Below are 6725 nucleotides of genomic sequence, written 5' to 3'. Positions count from 1 at the left end.
ACTGGGGTCAAACGACCCCAGCAAGGTGTTCATCTAACCTCCTCTTAAAAATCCCCAGGGTAGGAGCCTGTTGTTCTGTTTATCCATTAGCCCCTATGTAAAGCGGCTACTAGTTTGCCAGGTGGGCCTTAGAGCCCACATTAAGTGAATAGACAAATAGACAGGAATGCCTGGGGCCTAGGGAAATGGTATCTGGGGACACTACACCTTGTGCCAGCTGGACTGATGAAGCAGCCCTGAGAATTCCCTGTACCCTTTACCCACTGCAGCAGTCTGGCAGTGGTGGGTGCTGCCTGGCTGTGACCTGCTGCTGCCTGTGACAGAATGTAGCCCCAAGGCTGCACACCTGCCAGACCTGGATGGGGAATGCATTGACATTAGAGGCATCTGCACCTCTGGGCCAGCTGCCATTAGGCTGTGACAGCCCAGTTGGCCTTTATGCAGCACTAGTGCCATGTACGCCACCGCCCGGACATCTGGGCAGCTATCACCCAGAAGATGCTCTCAGGGTGGTGGTCTGCTTTGAATGGTCAAAGCATGTCGTCCTGGTTCAAAGTGGGCAGGAGGTCAGCAACCTTCAGCTGGGTCTGGGGTGCCAGCTCTGAGCAGGCTCCTTTGCCTGGATCCTGCCACTTGCCTCACTAGTAGGAATTCTGGTGGTCTCTATCTGAAAGCTGAAAAATCCCTGATAAAAAAATCCCGAAGTAACTCTGTAAAATACCCTGAAACTCATGTTCCTCCACAATTAAAACAAAATACTACAATATATACAGAGATAGAGCGAGAGGGAGAGACATAAAGGGTACAGAGAGCCAAAGATCAGGTGGGCAATGTTTTATTGATATATCCACAGTATTAAAGCAATTTGGAAGCCTACCAGTGTCTCCATCATCATAATAAAATGATTTCTAAATATCTATATGTTTTGCTGTTTGCCTTTGGTTTTCTTACCATAGAGCAGTTACAGCTCCCCCTGACCCCTTCGCTAACCAGAATGTGGGGACAGCTGCACCTGCAGCCACAGCTCCTGCCAGCAGTTCTCATCCTGTCTGGCAGCTGGGCACACAGGGTGTGTGCTGGAGGGATGTGGGGTTTGCAGGAAGGGGGTTAGAAGAGGAGTGGGGGGATGTATGGGGTGTGGGGGTAGGTGTGTGTGGATAGTGGGAGGACTGTGGGGGGCTGCTCAGGAAGGATGGGTCTTCTGCCCCCCACAGGGCACAAGCCCACCCACAGCTCATGAACTGCCCCTCCATAGAGCTACAGCCCCCCACAGAGGCTACAGCTCCCCCCAAACAGTGGCCACAAGGCCCCCATAGGGCATACCACCCTCCTCTGCAGGGCATGTGTGCCCAACCCCCACTTGCTCCCCAGATTGCTGCCCCACTTGGCTTCATCCCCCGCCACTTCCTGCAGCCCCCCTGCTGGCTGCCTCACCCAGCCCCAGTCTCCCGGCACTTTAAAAAAAACCACTCACTGGCAGTAGCAATGGCTGTTGGGGTCACTGGGGCCACCTGGCCGGTAAGCAGGGGGTGGGGCATACTGGAGGAGGGGAGAGGGGATGACGGGGTGAACCCCCACTGGCCCCCAGTCACTCCCTGAGCACCCAAATCACTGCCCCAATTGCCCCAATTGACCTGCCTGCCCCCTGAACTGCCTCATTGCTTCCCACCCAGCCCAAGTATCCTGGCAAAAAAAAAAAAAAGAAGCATCCTGCAGCCGCTGTATGGGTATAACAGGGGGGCCTGCTCCAGGCTGATCTCACTGTGGCCTGCCCACTTGTTTCTGGGCTAACTGCCCACCTTCTTTCCTGCCATGCCTTGTTGTTAATTAGTTCATTGATGTAATTAAGCGGGAGGCCACCCATTTCCTGCCCCAATGCCAGGGGGTGCTATCTGCGGCTCCCTACACCGTAGCCCAAGCCTCACAGATGGCATCTCAAAGTTATCATCATCACTGGCCCCCACACTGGGCCCCAGAATCCTCCTAATTGAACCCCACCTGGATTCCTCTCTTCAGGCGGTCTCATTCACCTTCATACTAGGCAGCATAGCTCCCTGAACTGCTTCCCCTTCAGGTGTGGTTCCCCCGGGACCTTTGGATCACTAGCCCTGGCCCCCCTCCAGGCCATTTGGAACTCCAGGCCCTTGGCTCTTGGGCGTTCCCAGCAGGGTGCAGTTTTAGGTCATGCTCAGGACCAGGAGCCTCCTGACCATCCCCTACAGCTCCTCCCTTACCTCCAGATGATACCAGCAGCCCTCCAGTCAGGCAATGTTGTTGCCTGGCTTCCAGAAGCAGAACTGCCCTGTTTACATAGGAAGCCCTAGATTCAAAATGGCTGTCCTCATCAGGCACCTGGCAGCTGCCAGCTCCAGGCCCTTAAAGTGGCAGGCACAAACAGTGCCCTGCCACAATGGGTCACAGTGGGGACTAGCCTCGGCTGCCTGGCACCCACACTCCCACCACCCTATTGTGCCAGTGTGGCCCAGGTTGGCAGGGCACTGTGAGGCTCCGTGCACTGTTGGGCAGCTGAGGCTTCTTCAGCTGTCTCCTGGGGCCTGGCATCACTCAGCCTGAGTGGTCCCAGCTTTCTAACAATGTTCAGAGCCACGTAGTGCCCTGCTGACCTGGGCCACACCTGTGTGATGTGGCAGTGCAGGCTTCAGACAGTGAGGGCTGGTCCCTGCTGCCCCCCGCTGTGTGGGGGGACCCTGCCAAGAGGCCCCAGTGAACCCTACAGCAGCTGATGCTGCCATTGACAGTGGGGTTTTTTTGTTCTGTTCTGTTTTTGTTTTTATTGCTGGGATGTAGGGGGCCCAGGAGGCAGGTGGAGGACGGGCAGAGCATGGTAGTGATCCAGAAGGCTTGGGGATTGGGCGGGGAATGGGCCTGGTGGGGGTTCCCCCATGGTCCCCTCTGCCCTCCTCTAGCCTCCCTACTCCCTACTTACGAGCCCAGGCCCAGCTCCCTGCGACTGGCACAATGCCTGCCCTGAACTGTCAGGCAGTGTGCTTCAGCATCGGGGTGAGGGCAAGCCATAGAGACACTCCGGCTGAGTATCAGAGTGTCTCTGTGGAGGATTGAGCCTCTGGTTGACCCATTTTTTTTGCCTGGGTTATTTTTTGACCTTTGGATATCCAAGGGTCTAATTTTGGCCTTGCGGGGAATGTTTTTTTGTTCCTACGTAAGCCTGTTGCAGCATCTCAAAGGGCTTTGAGATGCTGCAAGAGGCACATGAGTGCTCATCTGGATGCATCGTATATGTCTATCTGGTACTCCTCTTTGAATAAGTGCAAAAGAAATCAATTTGCAATCCACTGACACATTAGGAATTTTAAATGATTTATTTTCTTTAGTTCATAGGGGTTTATACTTGTGAATTTGAAAGGGAAATTACATCTTTGAATTTTTGGTATCTCCAGCTTGTAAAATATTTATTCTACCAGAAGGAGGGACCTAATCCATGATCCCTTGAACTCTGGATCTCAACGTCTTAAGAAGTCACAGTTAACTATATCCTTACCCCAGACAAGGGTTTACCTTGTTGATTTAAAGGAACTCAGATTTTCTTATAAAAAGAAATCCCTATAGGTTTCTTATGCAAAGTGAGAATCTTTTTATTAGAGATGACCAGTTGTACAAAAATACTGCTTAGTATTATTGACAGGCTCTGCAGGCTTGGCAAGAAAAATGGTCCATTGTTTGCGTGGTCTTGCAGGAGCTTCTGCTGTACAGAGGTTAGAGTTTGTGGAATCTGCAGCCCTTAAGTATTAACCATTCAACAACATGGTGATATTTTTAATCTGTTCTAGATCTATGATCCTACAAGACTACTCCAAGCATTGCTATAATACAGAAGAAACAAGCTAACTTACAAATAAGACTCAAACTAAAAAGAAAGTCCTTATAGGTACTTGACAGTGCCTTAACTTCTCACCCCTTTTGCAGAGGTTTCTGATTTCTACAGCTGTGAGCCCATTTTTCATTTAGAGTTTTTAAGGTTGCTTGTCTTTTTAATACAATGGTCATCGTAATATCTTAATAAAACAAAAATTGAATTTTATGCACCGCTGGGCAAGCATGACATGACTTTTGATAGCATATGTAAGATGCAAAAAACCTGTGGGAAAATTCTATTCAATTTAGCTTCCACTTGAACACTTGAAAGGAATTCAGTCTTGATGGTATTGAAAAAAAAGGTGGGAACTGGGGGAAGGTGGAGATCACCAATTTGATCCTAATTAAAAAATCTGATAAAAATGTTAGAAAGCCAGGTGGCAAAGTCTATTCCTCAGCATTATGCTGGGACAGAGATGGGATTTATTTAGCCATTGACATTCTGCAAGGGTAGACTGATCATATCTGAGGGGAAACCAAAGGATTTCTTTAACTGTTAAACCTTGCATTTATAAATATAGTGTACCTGAGCGAAAAGAGAAATGTAATTCTTTTACTTTCCCTCAAGTTCTCGGACAATGTGGTCTTCTAGAACATTGTTCTTCCAAAACTCACAAATTGAGCTACTACTTCAAGCTTAAATATGCCCACAGAGCTGCCAACATAATAATTTTCTGAAGAGCCAGTGGTAAAGTCAAAGTTGAGCTATAGGTGCTCAAGTGCAGAGAAACTTGTAAGCACTCATGTAAGTGTTCATATCTCTAAGCATGTGAGTAGTTTTAACCCTAAATCTGATCTCATCACTAGGCCCTGTAGCATTTGGAGTTGAATCTCCCTCAGTTTCTTCTGTCAGAGCTCTTTAAGTATGTATAGAATACTTAAGCATTGTGCAAGACAGTGAGTGACTTTTTAGCTTGGTGATTAGTTTGCTGTGCCAGGAGGTGAGACACCTGGGTTTCAGTTCCTGTTCCTACCCTAGTGAATGTTTGACTATACAAATTGGAAATGTGTTACTGAGAGAGATTGAGAGTGTCTTACCCAAGAGTCATCTAAAGCAACAGTTTTCAATCTTTTCAGACTCAAGGCATCCATTTATAGCTTTTGTGAAATAAGTGGTACTTCATTAAAAAATTTAATTTATTATAGTGCTTACCTCCTTGAAGAAGTGCCCCAGGTAGTGGGGATGAGCAAGCAGCCAGGCAGGGAAGAGCCTGAGCCTGTGCTTAACTCTTTCCCACTTTGTGGTACCCTTCACATGATCTGGCAGCAACCTGTTTGAGAATCATTTGTCTAAAGCTTGGTAGCTGTGGGACTCTCCTGGTAGTTGGTCGGGTGGAACTCTCCCCCTTTAAAAAGTAGAGGGATTTGATTATGTCTCCTGTTCTATAGGGGTGAGTGTAATAACTACTTGGTTATTGGGTAAAGGGGAATGACAAACACTACTACCAGCTTTCCTTCTCTGGTAGTTTTTTGTGACTCTCTCTCCTTTTGCTTTGTTTTCTAGTGCCTGAAACAGTTGCTTTTGGTCAAATAGCCATTTCATGTCTATTTTTTTCCTACTCTGAGAGAAAAAAAACCCACATTTTAAATTTAATTTGATCTGACACCATTTAATTTTTTGGCCTTGGTCTAATCTTTATCATAGAGCTTTTCAAATCATCACTTTTTCCAGAGTATGTGATAATCCCTGGGTACAGAACTAATTTGAGAGTATAAAGCATCAACACTTTCTTCTTGCAAAGACAAATTGTGAGAATATTCATGACAAGTTCTGGCTGTCAGTATAGGAAAGTAACACAACGTTACAATTGTTACCTTTTCTGCAAGATGACAGTAACTGGAACTGTCTTCAGGATTATTTCTAGGAGATGTTTTCTAACACGACTTGAATACTCAAGCACAACTGAATCCACCCCCAATTTTTAGAAATGTAATTTAAATACTTTGGTCACCTTTCTGAGGTTTCTCTTCTCTGTCATTAAGACTATAGGAATCTTTGTTAAAAGTTAAAGTGGTCAACATCTATATATTGTGGAATATGACCAATCTTATAGTCACAATGTGCAATGTTTCTAATTGCCCAGTTTACCAAAAGCCAGCCCTTATTCATGAGTCAGTCTTCACCCACCTAAAACCATGCTTATGGATCCAGAAAACAACTTCAGAAGTGAACATGTGGGTGGTAGGAGTAGCTGTTTACTATCTATCCACTGTAACTGATTGAAGTCCAAAGCAATGTGTCCTGCTCTAACCTGTTACTATATGGCTTCAATCCAAATTTAGTTATTGAACTACTTGCTCTGTCCTGCAGGGCTATCAGAACTACCAGATTCAGATGAAACTTGAAGGGGTAGTAGCTGATGCTGAGGGCATGAAGCCTGCCAAGTTTCAAGGTAACAGGGGTTTCTGGGAAACTGCACCTCAAATCCTGAAACCAAATTCATGTCATGTGTATGCAGTTTCCCAGAAACCCCTGCACCTATCTCCTTGAAGCTTGACAGGCTATGTGGCCTCAGCAAGAGCTACCAGTCTTCCAGTTTTCACTCTGCTGTGGCTTAACACACGCGTGACATGAGTTTTGCTTGTCAGCAGCCTGAGGTGCAGTTTCCCAGAAATCGCTGCATCTGTATCCTTGAAACTTGGCAAGATTTGTGGCCTAAGAAGGGGACACCATCCCTGCAGTTTTCACCACACTGATGTAAAAATCACGGTTCGTTTCTTTGGAGGCTCATGAATATTAATGATCCTTCAGGCACACATTGTTGGTGATACAAAAGGTATATATTTGCAAATAGGGTCAGAGAGAGAAGACAAAAGACCAAACTCTCTCT

General features: G+C 46.8%; 1 long non-coding RNA gene across 1 annotated transcript in view; it reads left to right on the top strand.

The window, feature by feature from the left end:
* LOC109311104 overlaps nt 1–5646 on the top strand; it is a 16985-nt gene extending 11339 nt beyond the window's left edge. The window contains exon 3 of the long non-coding RNA XR_002101417.1: nt 5637–5646. This is a non-coding gene — a long non-coding RNA (uncharacterized LOC109311104). The remainder of the gene's footprint in view (nt 1–5636) is intronic.
* The last annotated feature ends 1079 nt before the right edge of the window (nt 5647–6725 follow it).

The sequence above is a fragment of the Crocodylus porosus genome, unplaced genomic scaffold (assembly GCF_001723895.1).
Source record: "Crocodylus porosus isolate Cpor-Errol unplaced genomic scaffold, CroPor_comp1, whole genome shotgun sequence".
Classification (NCBI taxonomy): Eukaryota; Metazoa; Chordata; order Crocodylia; family Crocodylidae; genus Crocodylus; species Crocodylus porosus.
This window is presented reverse-complemented; position numbering and strand designations above follow the sequence as displayed.